The 15,360-nt window shown below is 38.8% G+C and overlaps 1 protein-coding gene across 5 annotated transcripts in view; it reads right to left on the bottom strand.

Moving 5' to 3' along the window:
- Positions 1-2,176: 2,176 nt before the first annotated feature.
- IRS1 (insulin receptor substrate 1) overlaps positions 2,177-15,360 on the bottom strand; it is a 281,844-nt gene continuing 268,660 nt past the window's right edge. For all 5 annotated transcript variants that reach the window (XR_007903534.1, XR_007903533.1, XR_007903535.1 and 2 more), the window contains 2 exons: positions 8,152-8,362; positions 2,177-5,524 (listed from right to left, as the gene is read on the bottom strand). The gene's annotated coding sequence lies outside the window, so the exon portion shown is untranslated. The remainder of the gene's footprint in view (positions 5,525-8,151; positions 8,363-15,360) is intronic.

Genomic DNA, 15,360 nt, shown 5'->3' with positions numbered 1-15,360 from the left:
GGCATGCCAGCTGTTGACTTCTAATGCAGGTGAATGGCTTTAGAAATATTTAAACCAGTTGGAGTATAAACCAGCCAATCTTAATTAATGGTAAAGAGGAGAGAAAGAAGGCAATAAAACATAAGAAGTGCAATGGCCACATATACTGAACGAACAGCAAAGATTTTTCCTTCAATGGCAGGAGCAGCGATAGAGGCAGGCACAGAAAGGCAGAGCTCAGCAAAAGGCTACAGAAACGCTGGTGCCAGCTGTGAGATTGAAATGGGCACCCAAGGAGGAGGAAGACTGTTTGATGGAGAGGAGGAAGCAGCTCAGGGTGAGGTCTGTCTTGCCACCTCTTCTCCCAGAAAGGTAAAGGTGGCTCTGCGCAGCTGGGTGCTCTCCATTAGGGCAGTAATTATAAGGTGAGCAAGAAATGTAGCTGTATAACCAACAAATCCCTATTAAGCATTCTCTTCCATTATTTAAGGTTGAACTGATGCAGAGTTTAATGAACCACAGCTGTCTGACAAATCATAAATACACCACACAAATGAATTTCAGAGGGAGTGAGACTCTTCATGAATTTGAATGGAATTTAGCAAATAGTCCCAGATGAAACAAAGCAGAGAAAAAAAATTAAAATGTCAAAACACTTCATTTTAGTATTTTCAAAATGGAGTGGTTCATTCTGGAACTGCCGAAACACCCTCAAAAACTTTCAAAACAAGCTTTTAATCTGTCCATTTTAAAATTACTCTAAATTTTAAAAGGAAAGAAATCCTAAGTTTTAAACATATGAAACAGCCTCAAACCAAAAACTAAGCCAGTCTTTTAAAGCTGAACTAAATATTTTGGCTTGAACAAAAATTATATTTTTTTGATTATTTCTTATTTTGCCAACAGTTTTTCAAAATTGAATTTGACCAAAACTAAAATAGAATTCTGAAAAAAAAATAGTTGTTGGACAGAACCATTGATTAAAAATCTATAGAGTCACAGAATGGTTTGGATTAGAAGGGACCTTTAAAGGCCATCTAGTCCAACCCTCTGCAACAAGCAGGAACCTCTTCAACTAGACCAGGCTCTTCAGACAGAGCCCTGTCCAACCTGACCTTGAATGTTTCCAGGGATGGGACAAATACCACCTCTCTGGGCAACCCGTGCCAGTGTTTTACCACTTTTGTTGTAAAATCTTCTTCCTTGTATCTAATCTAAATTCACACATTACCAAGCTTTTGTTCTAGGTAATCTACTGCCCAATTAATGTCTCTGAGTTTAATGGAGCAGAGCCAGGTCCATTACTTTCCAGAAACTATTCGAGCTTATTGATCTATTTTTAATTGGAAAAGCTGAAGAGATTTCTTTTTATAACGCTGAAATAACAACGGTTCCATCTGAGAACTCACAGTAAGAAACAATTCTCTAGCCATGCAAATGGTAGGCTTAGGTGCTTGAAGATAGGACTGTTCTCTGTGGTGCTGCATCAGAATCTGTGTCTGTTTAGACCAATCCTGGAGCTTTCAGCCCAAGCTCCTTGAGCATCCCTACTGCCCTGGTCTGCTTGCACTCAGATCCTAGTCTTGCAGGAGGAGTGGGGGTAGAAATCAGGTCACATCCAAATTCTGTTCCACAGGCAGCACTGCTGTCACAGGCCCTCCTGTCCCCACTGGAGCTCAGCCACACAAGACATTGAAAGCGTGGCTGCTGTGAGCCCCCTCACAAAGAGCATGGAAATGAAGCCCCAAACTGCCATCTTCCTGAGAGGACCGCTACTGTCAGCCAGAAATATTTGGCTTGCAGGTGTTTGGCTTTCTGATGAACAGCTCTAATTTTCTACAGAAAGATACTATTTTTTGTGGAAAAAAAAAATATTCTCACAAAATCCAATTTTCCCTTTAAGGAACAGATGGAGATGGAAAAATTTTAACCTATAAGATGTGTGGTTTTCTCCCCACCCCCCCAGTTCTTTCTGCATATTCATTGACTTGCCTTGCTATAGAAGATTGCACTGAAGGTGGTTGGCTCTGAGCCCAAAATGTTGCCCAGTGTCTCAAGTGCTATCAGTGATATTTCCATGTGTGGGCCTTGATTTTTCTCATATACCAATCTCATGAGAGGCAGAACAACATTCTACCATATTGCATGTCACTGGATATCATGATCATGTTCCCATGTTGGCCAAAGGGAAAAAAAGGGTATTTGCAAGGGCTTGTAGACACAAAGAACCCAGAACAGGTCCCCAGGAAAGGGGAGTCAGATTTTGTAGCTGTCTTAGAGGTATGAAATATTTTATCACCAATACTAGTATGCAGATATTCTAGAATTTATTTGCTTACAAAATAAAAAGCAAAGACATATTATCATAATACCAAAAGAAATTCATCCATATTTGAGATTTGCTATAATTCAAGCAAAAGGAAGGAAATTCAGGGTCAGAGATCACTCCCTCCCTACTGTCTGTCACAACGGGTTACCATCCTTAATTTTACCCAACTATGTCATATTGGAGGCTTGATCCTTAACTTTGAAGTTTTTCTCTCTTATGGAATTAAGCCAGAACCACAAAATATTTGAAAACGCAGGGCTTGATGGAATTGAATGTAGTTTTTCTGTGTAAAAGTAAAACCAAACTGAAAGCATTTGCCCTTCCAAAAGGATGGTTTTAAAATTGTCTTTGACCCTTTTTCTTCATATTTATACTGGCTCTAGTTATTTGATTAAAACTGTAGGAAAGCTATTTTGAAAATATTATTTTTAAAAGACAAATAAGGAAACTTTGATTATTTTTTTTTCAAATATATCCTCTCTTATTTTATAAATGCTTTCCAGATTTGGCTTGACATTATTACACATTTCGGGATTATCTGAAAGTTAACTCAAGTGATACTTTTCTTTGGCCCTGCTTTTTAGCATTTTGAGGTATCATTCTCAATTGATTTTAGTGTTCTCTTTAGGGATATTTGATATAAAATCACAGGCTTGAAGATCAAAAATACATATATATATATACAAATGTACAAATATGTATACATACATATACTTATGCATACATGTGTATACATATGCATATGTAGCCCACAGAAATTAATCATAAAAATGCGATATGTGTTCAACCAGCCAAATACAATAAACACATCATTCATTACTTTAAAATTCTATTGACTTTAGTGATAGCTTTTCCTGAATAACGAATGTCAGCTCTAGTCACAGTAAAACTTCAGGAGTTCAACAAAATATTTTAATAGAACTATGCCTAAATTCAAGGAAACTTCACAGAGGGAGGTTGCAGTGGCTGATATGGATGGAGGAAGTTTTCATATCAATAAATATGGTGGCATCTGCCAGGTAAAATGTTGTAATAATCCTCTGGGTGCTACTTCCCTCCCACTAATGTGTTGGACAGTTTAGATTAACACCATATGCCTGTTCATAGCATGGGTGGAAACCAATGTAAATAGAGAGAGAGAGAGATTCATTTCACAGCCCTGTTTTTCCTGCACTCCTGTCTCCAGGCTAAGGGCTGGTGGCATTTACAGAATAATGGAAGAGGGAGAAAACAACCCCAGGAATAGGTCAAAGCATGGGAGGGAGGAAGAAGCATAGGCTAGAAAAAGAGAAGGAAAGGAAGGGAATTAGTTATGGAGGAGCTCTTGTAGCTACTTTCTGATAGACTGAGGCTTTCAATCTCTTCTGTATCCTCTTCATGTCCTCTTCCCAACTTCTCAACTTGTCTTTGCTGTCACATAGGGATTGTGCTTCTAAGGCTGAGCCAGACTGCTCACCCACACCTCACCCTATCCACTGTGCTTCTCTAATGTGGGCTAGCAGCAGTCCATGGCAATGATTTATTATAAACTAGGTGCAATTGAAGTTCTCTTTTCCTTTGGGAAATACTTGTAAATAGAGATTGCTGTGTAGCATCTGTAGTTTCCAAGTACCCATATGCAGGATAAATTAGTCAAAAAATTATTCCCTGACTCTGCATTTACACTGTAGTCTTCTTGGCAGAAAAGATTGTTTACTTATTTGTAGCAGTATAGCAAGACCTTTCCCCTATTGTTTGCAAGCTTTAGCCAGCAGATGAGAAATAAAAGCAACTTCAAATTAATTCTTGCACCAAGCTCATTTATGGCTGAATTAAATTACAGCTTCAGAAATGAATGTCAGAATTAGATTGCACTGTGCTTCATTGGCACTTTGATTCAAAATTTATGGTGTTAGGCCTGTTCATTTAGACACATGGACCTCTCCTTCACCAGACAAGCCACTGAGTCACACGGACACAAAGTGAGGTTCAGATGGAACTCTGGAAAATTGGCTCCAAACACTTTCTACAGATTGGTTTATTTAGATAAAGGGCAGTGGTGAATGCTCTGTTCTACCATAGACAAACATGTTTTTGTGAAACAAAATAAAACTAAATGCATAGTCTGTTTTCAGTGCGGACAGATGTATGAAGTCTCCTTACATTGTTTTTTAAGAAGAGCTCTGGGTTCGTCTGTTGTTTGTGAAAATGGTTCCATGTTTTTTCTTCATGGCTTTTGCATGTGAGAACCTAGGACTAGTACCAATAAGCTTTTCAGCCTTTCAGCCTTTAATGAAGACATATGTTCCTACCAGAGGAGAATACTGGAATAAATAGCACAAAAATAAGCAAAACATTTGCAGGTCATCACACTGGTTCTGTGTTTTAAAAAAAAATATAGGCCAGAAATATTCTGGTCAGATTCATTGCAACCCATCCCTGGTAAAGTAATGAAAAAATACTCATTCAATTAAAAATGCCAGAATTCAAACTAAATGTTATTCATAAAAAAATGGTTCAGCTAGCTGAATCCATGGTGAGACAGTGACAGATATAATAAAAATCAGCCATGCCATGACTTTTTTTTCCTCTCAGAGAATTCATAATGTGTTTTTAATTAGAGGGAATCCAGTTTTTAAAAATCACAGTATGTTTCTGCGTAATCAGTCTGCCACTGCCTGGTCCACTATTGGCAGCATGTTTTAAATATTAGGGGTGGGCCTGTGTCCCAGGGCCTCAAACCCCCAAGCCAGGGATAGTTTCAACTCCAACACTGCAGGTTTTCCTGGGGAAAAGGTACCCTGAAAATAAAAATAGTTCAGTACACTCTAAATGAGAAGGTCTAAATAATGGTCCAAAACACTACAACCACTGAAAGTTGTCAGGTTAAGAGCTGAAATGCATGGCTTATATGCAAAGAATTTTAATTTTTTTTTTCCTCAAAACTGAAGGAAGGCAGGGATTCAATATTTTCTGTTAATCTTCTCTGAGATAAAAGTGACTTCTAAGAGTTTGGCTTCAGTTCTAAACTAGCAGTGAAGCAGACAAAAAGAAGTGAGAAGGGAAGTGCTTTCTAACAAAGCTACATAAAGCTGCCTTTGGAAAACTGTGCAGTGACATAGTGAGGTACATTGTAAAGTTAAGTGATTGAGTCAACTTCTTGGCTGCAAGATTCCAATCTGAAGGCAACTTACCTTGTTTTGGTTTCTTTGTTCCTGAAGCCATCAGGACTGTTTCCTACAAAAATACATGGGGTAAGGGAGAAAACATGAACTGCACAGCCTCCTGCTCATGAAAGTTTCAGAGTATAGAGGCTTGTCTGACAACAGAAATAGCAGCTGCAAAATGATTTATATTCAAGTAATCAATATTTCAAGAAATGTTGAGATTTGCATCATAATACATAAAGTAATTTGGAATAGGTAAAAACAAACAAGGCTTGATTCTAAACTTTAATCTGTTTTCCCTTTTTTATTCTTCTTTACAGTTTAAACTCTTCTTGCTCCACAACTACATGTCTCCAATATCTATGTTTTCACAAGGGGAAGCATTAGACTTTAGACAGTTGTTGGACTCTGGGCTAGTGGTTCCCAAGCAAAGAAAATACCAAAGTCAAATCAGGGTTTATATCTCTTTGTTTAGAAAGTGCAGAATTAATGTTTCCAAGTGAGAATTTATATCCTACAGTCCTAAACAGTTACTGTGATCCCCCAAATAATGTCATTTTATTAAAGATGTATAGATATGTATACAAGTGCAAGAAAACTGTACTTAATAGATAACTTTGATATTTAAAGAATTAGATAATGTAACAGAGATCTTTTTCACAGGAGTGTTCCCATTTGCGTCAATGGAATAATTTGCTACAATAAGGGTTTAGAGGGTCAAGTCTCTATAACAACCCTCTGTGCTCCTTAGGTGTTACCCTCAGATAACATTATTCTCTAGCAGTAGAAAGAAAATGCTATGTTGACAGGTAACCTAACCTGTTTCCAAGCAGCCTGCCAAGTCCCTGACTGTTTGGGTGTGACATTTGACTGCAGTTGCTTTCACACTTTGATTTATTCTGCTGCTCTCTCACCATTGCCCTGTTTCCCCTGTGCAAAGTCCTGCAGACACATTAGCATGGAGACTGTCACACTGCTTGTCCACTTGTCACAGATGAGCTCTCAGCTGCTCAGCCAGCACCCTGAGACTGACCCCATCCAGGGTGGTGGCACTACATGGCACCTTCTGCATGGGAAACATGGCACTGGGATCCTCACTGCTGTAGCAGTTACTGCAGCAGGCAACACAAACTGCTAATTGTTACTGGGAAGATATATCCTTATTAAGACACCAAATGTTGAGCCTTCTGCAAATGTTTCAAAGTTATGCAAAATAACCTTCACCACGGTATAATATTGCTGCTATTATTATACTTCAGAAATTAATCAATTTAACATATTTCCCCTAACAAATGTTTAAAGGAAGACTGAGACCAGACTGCAGGAATTGGCATTTCCCAGTAGCCACAAGTTAACAGTGTCTTTTTTTGGTAATATTCTGTCTGTAAAACAGCAGTTTTACTATAAGAATTTATAACCTCTTTCTGATCAAAGTATTACAAAATCCTGATGTAGTTAGGGACTTTTGTCAGACAACACATATCAAGCTTTATTTTAGTTTTATTTTTTAATAGTTTAACTCGCAAATCAGAGAGGCATTTTCTTAAAACCAAAGAGAAACATCTCCCTATTTGCAATGAGCAGCACATGAAGAAGATAGGAAAGCTCATCAGCAACATCTGAAAAAACATATTTAGGGTCAGCATCACAGACTTTGGATCATTGGCTGTCTTTGCTAAAGAAAGGTTTCCCCAAGAACCTGTGCAGAGAATTAGATTTCTAGAAAAGGGTACCAAAGAGATTAGGTAAGAAATGAGATGTTAGTGGATGGAGTAGGGCTTTAGGCACCTCTGTATTTCTTCCCCAGGGTCTTCTCAGATGTGAACTTTTCAATGGAGTCACATGTCTGCTGCAATGGGAGAGGATTTCAGAATAATCAGCAGATTCTTCTCAGTCAGAGAATGATCCTCCTTACCAGCAGAGAACCCTGAGCACCCGGTGACTGTTAGTCCTGGACTGAGAGCCAGGCTCTCTTCCTGCCAGGGCATTTCGACATGGTCTGAGTAACAAAACAGACTCTGAACCAGACAAAGAAGCATTGCAAACCTATTTGGTAGTGGCTAAGGCATCTGGGAAAATGTGATTCAAATCCCTGTTCCAGAGTGGCAAGTGGCCACTTGCCACTTCTTTTTTGGATCACAAACACTGGGGAATTCCAGGGACTGGTAGAAGCACAAATATGTCTTGCTAAAAGTTGTTCTTGAACGAGGGCTTGAAGGTGTTGCAGCTTGTCCTTTCTAATCAGCCACTGGTCCACTCAAACCAGCTTATCTGTCGTCCAGGTTAGGGCAGGGACCAGCTGCTGTTCAGTGGCCCTTAGGACAAATTTGTAGTAAGACCAAGCCCCCGTTGTCCCAAGGCATCTCGGTCCCACAATGTGATTGGCAGGTCCAAAACAAAGGGACAAACCATAGCTGAACGTTTTTCAGGGCCTGTGATCACAATAGGATGCAGGCTTTGTTTTGGTGCTGTAACTCCTGCCACTCCCCTCAGTGCTAGGACACAGTGCCCTGTGTCTAAGACACAGAAAATGAGAGAGAATTAAAGTAGTAAGGAGCCAACTCCAGCCACTCAGGAGCTTCAGACTCGAGGGGACACCTTGGTGGACTGAGGGCACCTAGAAGTTGAATAGCTGATGGTCAGCTTTAAAGCCTGATCCAAAGGGACTATATAGGAAAAAAAGAAGGACAGAATTACCTGTGTAGATGTACTGTGAATCCTCAGCAGTGTCATGACATGAATGCTCATCTCTTGCAGGAGGAGCTGCTTCCCAGTAGTGCTGCTTCCCAGGGTGACTTAAAGGAAAAGGTTCATCAAGGAGGGGAAGCAACTAAGGTGAGTCTAGAGGAAGCTGACTTCATCACCTGCTAAATCCGTTCAGTCAACTCCCACCAACATGCCCATCAAGCTGTAAGATGAAAATGTATTATGTGTAGTAGTACTACAATATCAGCATGATATTTCAAACAGCTTCCAATTAGCATAAATGTAAGGTTATCACAGAAAACTGTTGCTGTAAATCTTCACAGTTTAGCATTTTAATGTTCCTCCTATTGCCTCCTATGAAAAATGTGATGCAGAACAGGGCCTACAGCTGGGAGAAGGTATCTCACCTGCTGTGCATGCACACTGAAACTGAGCTTCCACTGTCACCTCTCTGTGGTACACAAGAAGGAAATAAACCACCAGGAAATAGTAACACTGATTTTCAGAGGAAGAAATGCAGCATGAAGCCATGAAGTTTTGCTGGAATTGCATAAGCTGGATCTAGAGCTGTGTGAAGCTCACAACTTTAGTCTCCCTATGCTTCAGCAAATTCTGCCAAAGTAGGCTGGTTTGCTTTCCTTGATTTCTCACCAATGAATTTTAGATTTTTGTGTGCTGGAAAATCAGAGCTGGTGCTGAACCTAGGCAGATTTTGCCATGTCCTCCTTTCCCTTGCACATTATCAGCACATAGTCAATCTGCTGTCTCTGATAGTGGGAACAGTAGTACCATGTATGTTCAGAATCATCACATAAAATGTTTCAAGAGCAAACAAGGGAAAAGACCTAGTGCTGACTTAATATGACCTATTGCCACAGTCCTTCCAAGGTCACTTACCTGTGCCTAGAGAGAGAATACATGATTTTTTTTCCTGGTGAAGGACCTATGTGGCTGGTGGGATCGCGCAAACTGCAGATCCATGCCCACCAGCCATGAGCTTTGCTTTGTAAATACATTGCTCTGATCTACCAAACAGCAGGCCATGGTTATTTTTTCAGTTTGGGTGGGATAGAATTGCCTGTACACAGAGCTGTGCCAGGGTAACAGAAGGTGCAATATTGTGTGCTTAGTTAAATTTTTGCATGGAAATTCATGTAATCATTTAAACCTGAGTTATGCTGGCTCACATTGGGCTGGATCAGGTGAAATTATCATCAATGCCAACTCACTCCATTGCACTGCTTTAACAGAGTTCTTTCAGATTAACTCCTTGCAGCTTCTATGTTTAGAGAATCTTTTCTCAGAAACTCCTAGTCTGGCTCTCTAAGCCAAAAATATGACTGGAGACTGTCACAAGTGAGACACAGTGGCTGGTGTAACACAGTGTTCTGACATGACTGTTAATTAGGTAGGTTCACCACGTCTCCTGGAACAACACCATTCCATGTTCAGTGATTAGCACAGCTATTGCCTGAAGTGCAGACTTCTGCTTTCCCAACATAGACTTTTGATCCACCCATTCTTCATGTCCCACACTCACGGCCCTATATGACCAAGAAGGTGCTTTTGGAAGAACATTCTGTCTCCCAGCAGCTTCCTATGCACAAGTACTGTGGTTACCAGCCTGTTACAGCAGTGCCAGTAACTAATGGCACTTCAAATCTTCACGCTACTTTTTGTCAAATGACTACATCATGCATTTGGCACATGAAAAAAGTACTGTTCAGTGAGAGATGTAACCACAGGAAAGAACATTTTTAAAAGAATGTTTATGTTTTGTAAAAATTAAAGAAAGTATATGACATTTTCCTGGATCTATAAAGAACAGGAAGTAGGATAAAGTATTGTGCCAATAACAATGGCAAAATCCTGTAGGAAAATGCATATGAAAGCTCAACTTTATCAAATCATTCATATTTCAAATTTTCTGGCTTAAGAGGTATCATTTGTGCAAAAGAGAACAATTATTATTTCCCTCTTTTTCCGAAAATTAAAATCCAAAAGATGTTCACAGGTAAGTAAGTTTTCCTACATCTTTGCTATAGGAACTGAATCCATTGATTATATTAAACGCGATATCCTGGCCACTCTCCCACAGTGTAGAGAGCAATTCAAATAATCCTTCCTTGAACATTTAGCAGCTGGCAATTTCTGGCTGCAGACTACCTGCCAAGAAGACACTGTGCATACAAACAAAATAGACAGCATTATACACCTACTTACATGTGCACACAGAACAGGTCATGTTTATCCCTACATTAATACCAGCATTCACAGTGAAGCATCTTCACTAGGAAATTGCTTTAGCAATAAATTTGCCTCTATTACTGACTTTGCAGAATATGTTTTTTGGAGAATGAGCAGTCACTTCCAGTATCTCTGTCTATTGTGAGTACAGCAATAAAAAGAATTGATCAGATGAGTACTGAAAATACAATTTAAACGTAGCACAAGTTTCTACCTTGACAATTCTACCAATATAGACAGGACACATGCATTCTGTCTGTCTGGTCATCCTTAGGATAGGGATCTCCTAGTGGCATTCTGGTGGGAGCAAGAAGTAATTACAATTGCACTTGTTCTACAGTGGTAGTTTGCTTATTACTCCTTTTTACCCCACACTGAGAACAGAGCTTGCAAGACCACAGCAAAGCAGTGCTGTAGCTCCACAGTAGGCATTAAAAGGCCCTATAAGTATACAGGGAATTGTCATGTAGTGCAGTAAATACAAAACTGAAGCAGCTATAAGTTGAAAGGTGCCTAAGGAAGGAAAAAGAATTCAACATGGAGAAATGTAAAACTTAACCCTTGAGCTTAGCTAACTTTCTGAAATGATACCAAGTCTCTCCTTTGGTGGAAGGCCCCACTGATGGAGAGATCTTCCTGACGTGGCTTTGTGGTGAAGGCAGTCTAGTCCAGAGTCACATCTTACCAAATTATTTCTTAGTGTTCAGCCATGTTCTCAATTTACAGTTCTCAGGACCCTGGATCAAGGCTAAACTGTGGTGGAAAATGTGCTCCAGAAGGGGTGGTGGAAGTCGTTGCACCTGAGTGTCTGACTCCCCTGGTTACTGCTCCCAGACAGCCCAGGGTAAGTGTATTTGATTGTCAAGTTTTACTCTGCCCTTGGAAAAAGCAGCTTGCATGTGTGTACAGTGCTGCAGTTCCTGGTCTGGCACGGGTGTGAGGGGCTCTCCCCTGCCTGATCCATCCTCTGGCACGGCTGGTTACCCCAGGATCCAGCCAGCTCTGGGACTGTCGTTCTTTGACACAGAAATATTAACAAAGTCCTGGGTCTCCTTGGCACTTTCCCCACCACCTTGACATACACTAGCTAGGGAAGCTGTAATTTGGACATGGATTGGTACTTAAAACTGCAACAAATTGCTGTCAATAATAATTAAAAAATGAGTTAATTAAATGCATGGTATGAATGAGAAATAAGATCAGGGATGACACTTAGACCAGGAGGCCTTTTTCAGCCTGTGGAAAAAAATAGAACACAGTTATTTTTCCCACAGCCTGGAGAAGGCCTCATGTCCTAAATGTCATCTCTAATCTTGTTTTCTATTTCTAGTGTATATTACACTGCTCTGCCAGTGCTGCTATAGTTAAAGTGGTGTCAGTGTTTCCATTAGAAACCCCTATTTTCAGAGGTTTGTAACTCAACCATAAAAATTTTGCTCTGGGCTGAAACTTAGAAAACAAGTTCTAGAATTGAAACATATTTAAATTTTTTTTGTCCTACTATTAAAAAAAATAAATCACATTTTAAAGATAAAATTTTGCAACCCATTAGGCTATAAGAGAAATGCACAATGTGTAAAGTTTAAAATTGCTCTGAAAGTACTGTTAACAGCTTTTTGAGGTAATTCTAAGCATTTTATTCTTAATTTCAAATACAGATATACTACCGTGGCATTTTCTTTTTTAAAAATGAATAGCCATACAAATATGTCAAACCATTGGAGTTTTAAAACTGTGAGTAAATATTTATAGCACTGGGTCAATAATCTGCATTTTATAAAGGCTCCTAAGTACACATTTACATCATAAAATGTAGCAACACTGAATCACAGATAAACAAGTCAATAATGTGCTTTTAGAAAACTTCATAAATTTAGTTACACAGGCCAATAGTATGCAAGTTTAGAGCCTCTATTTAGCTGAGAAAACCTTATTTATGCAGAAATCTCAGATCAGGCTCATCCACCTTCCTTTCTTCATGTGCTGTTGTAATGAGAGTTGTGTATCTAGTTTGGGAAAGCCAGGAAAGATGAGATAGATGGTGGCTGAGGTTTGCAGAGCACACTAAAAGGCTGTGGAAGAGTTATTTAAAGTGAGACAAAGGGGTTCTGGCAAGGATTGTGGTATTATCATGGAATTATGACTACTGGAAAATAACAACTCGGAAATCCTGCCAGATGACTGAGGAGCTGACAAACACAGGAAAACCCCATGATTTGGAATATGAGAAACAATACTGAAGCAAATAATAGAAATATATATTGGACAGGGAAGTACCACTAAAAGTACAGCTTTAATCATTAAATGCACTTTGCACTTATTTTCTGTGCTGAAAGACATCACCATTTCCACAGACAAAAGACTTTGATTTTGCAATTGGATTTTCACCAGTAAATCCTATTGGAAAGTTTTCTGGAGGGGAATATCTGACTCAGAATGTACATATGAAGAGCAAGAGATTGCAGTAATTTTCTTCACTGAGATCTAAATAAAACCCATGAATGGTAATCACATTAGGATATTGCAAAATTAGCTCAAGGGGCAATCCAGAAGTGCTAATAAAATCAGATCATAAATTTCTCTTCATACCAAACTAGATGAAGACATCTTTGGTCTAGGGCATGTTTGTAACTATCTGTATATCCTATTCACTCCTAACACATAGAAAATTATACTACAATTTAATAACAAGGAAGACAACTATCAATACTCTTTTTCATAGTCTGGCTTGAATTTTGTTGTAAATACTAGTATTAGCCTTGCTTCAGGTATTGTCCCTAATTTATTTATTACAGATGACAATTTTCTAATAATGTTTCAGTTCAGTTCATACTTTTAGTTTTATAACTCCAATTTAAACATTACAAGGCATGATTTTATAATCCCTAGAATAAAGTCCATTAAAGTCACTAAATCACTTGAAACCTGGTTCAAATCCTGCTGAGGTAAAGGGCTTTCTTGCAGTTAATTAATTTGGAATGATGTTTTACTCCTCCTAAAACTCCAATAAAATTTCCATTAATATTTATGGAAATTTCAAGCATACATCCCCTTTATTTAAATGCCTAAATCATCCTTCTTATCTTATAATTAAAGATATAGATTCCTCATACATAGATATAATTTGTGATAAGTTTTATTCAGCATAAAGATTCCAGTGTCTTTGCACTGACAGGTAGAGTGTAAAGATTACTCTGATTGTCCACTTCCTTACTCCCTAAGGTGTCTCATTCACTTTAGTGAAGCTCCTGGAATAAGGTACAACATGGACAGTGATATCAGAATCTGATCCTTGATTGTCATCTTAAAAAAAACCAAAAAGATGTTATTCTTCTAGCCATCTATTAAAGGAATACTTATTTAATGTCAGCTGCATTTCTGACTTACAGGAAATGTTACATCTATTTCGTAACTGACATGACTTGTAAATGTATAAGTGGGTAGCTACTGAAAGGCCACAGAGGCTATTTTGGAAAATGTGACTGAAAGCATATTTTCTTTGAGAAAAGAGGAATGGAAGACTCTAATCCTAAAATAGTACAGAGTGGGAAAAAAAATCTGGGGGATATCAATGTTTTAATATGCTAAAACACAGGAAAGTATGCACGCTGTGGCCTAAATTCCCATCACCTTTCTCATGCAAGAAACATCACTGGGTTTAGAGGGACCAAATTTTTCAATCCTTTCATCTTTTTTTAATATCTTATTCATAGTTACAGTCTCAGTGCTATGCAGTATTCAGTTTAATCACTGCAGCTTTCAAGAGGAACCTCTCAGTCTTTCAACATTTAAGCATTTAGTTGTTTAAAATCATGATTGTTGCTTTGCCAAAAGAGAAGAGACAAATCTGGGCTCAGAAAGAAGATGGACTCCTCCAAACACACAGTAAACACTCAGCAAGTGAAAAGGCACATGACAGCACATTTTGTTAAGAAATTTACAGCAGGTGACCTGCCCCTTTTCATGGTGGCAGCAACTGTATTATTCACTCCACGTAATGAATTGGGAGGTTATGCTAATCTGAAGGGGGAAGCTATCAATTGTATATGTTCAGAACATCTCTCCCATTGATTTTGTAATTAATGATGAATGTAGATTTTGGAAGGGAGAGATTGCTGAGGAGAGAACTTCATGTGCAGAATAAAAATGTTACAGTAGCCTAATCAATTATGTATGGTTGACAAATGGGTGTGGGATGACACAACAAAGTACTGTGCTTTAGTAGTGGTCAAAGAGTCACAGAGAAGATGTCACATGATATCTATATTAATCTTTCCACAGGGTAAATGTGATCCATTGCATCAGCAGGACCATGAGCAAACTGTTTGGTATCTCAAAATCACGCGTCTTTGATGCTAACTTGAAACCTGTTTGCTTTGTTCACAGAGAAAAACAGTGTAATAACCCACTAGATGCCAAGAAGATAATTTGTCATTTTAATCCTTGTAACAGGCTTCAAAGTCATGTAGAATATCATTTTAGGTAATAAACAGTGGACTTTGGACATAGACTTAACCAATCTTAAGTGTCAGGAGAAGAGGTTATGCCTCTGGAAATAGGTAATACATCCTCTCTTTGGATGCAGTCTGTGCAGAGGTACATCTCAGTTCCCATTAAAGGCCTTCCAGCCTCTCACTGTAGCAACAGTTGGCACAGGGTGAAGTGACAATACATATAACCCACTTAAATATTCAGCTTTAGCTACACAGTGACATTTGGGTGGACAATATAACAACAAGTTGTACCATTCCTTCCCAACCAAATCTAGAAGCCTGCTGCAAAAATGCAGCACTTGATTCCCCAAGTCTGACTCACAAATATGACCACTCCCTACATACAGCTCTCGCAACATGACTGTAACTATTCCTAAAAATGACAAAGGTTAGTGTAACAAAGTCATGTCTAGGACCACATGTGCACCATATCAGACAACAAACAGCACTGCTTCAGTTC

Source organism: Manacus candei, unplaced genomic scaffold (genome assembly GCF_025592945.1).
Source record: "Manacus candei isolate 608988 ecotype Guabito, Panama unplaced genomic scaffold, ASM2559294v1 h1tg000015l, whole genome shotgun sequence".
Classification (NCBI taxonomy): Eukaryota; Metazoa; Chordata; class Aves; order Passeriformes; family Pipridae; genus Manacus; species Manacus candei.
The sequence above is the reverse complement of the archived record's forward strand: the minus strand, read 5'-3'. Positions and strand labels throughout refer to the sequence as shown.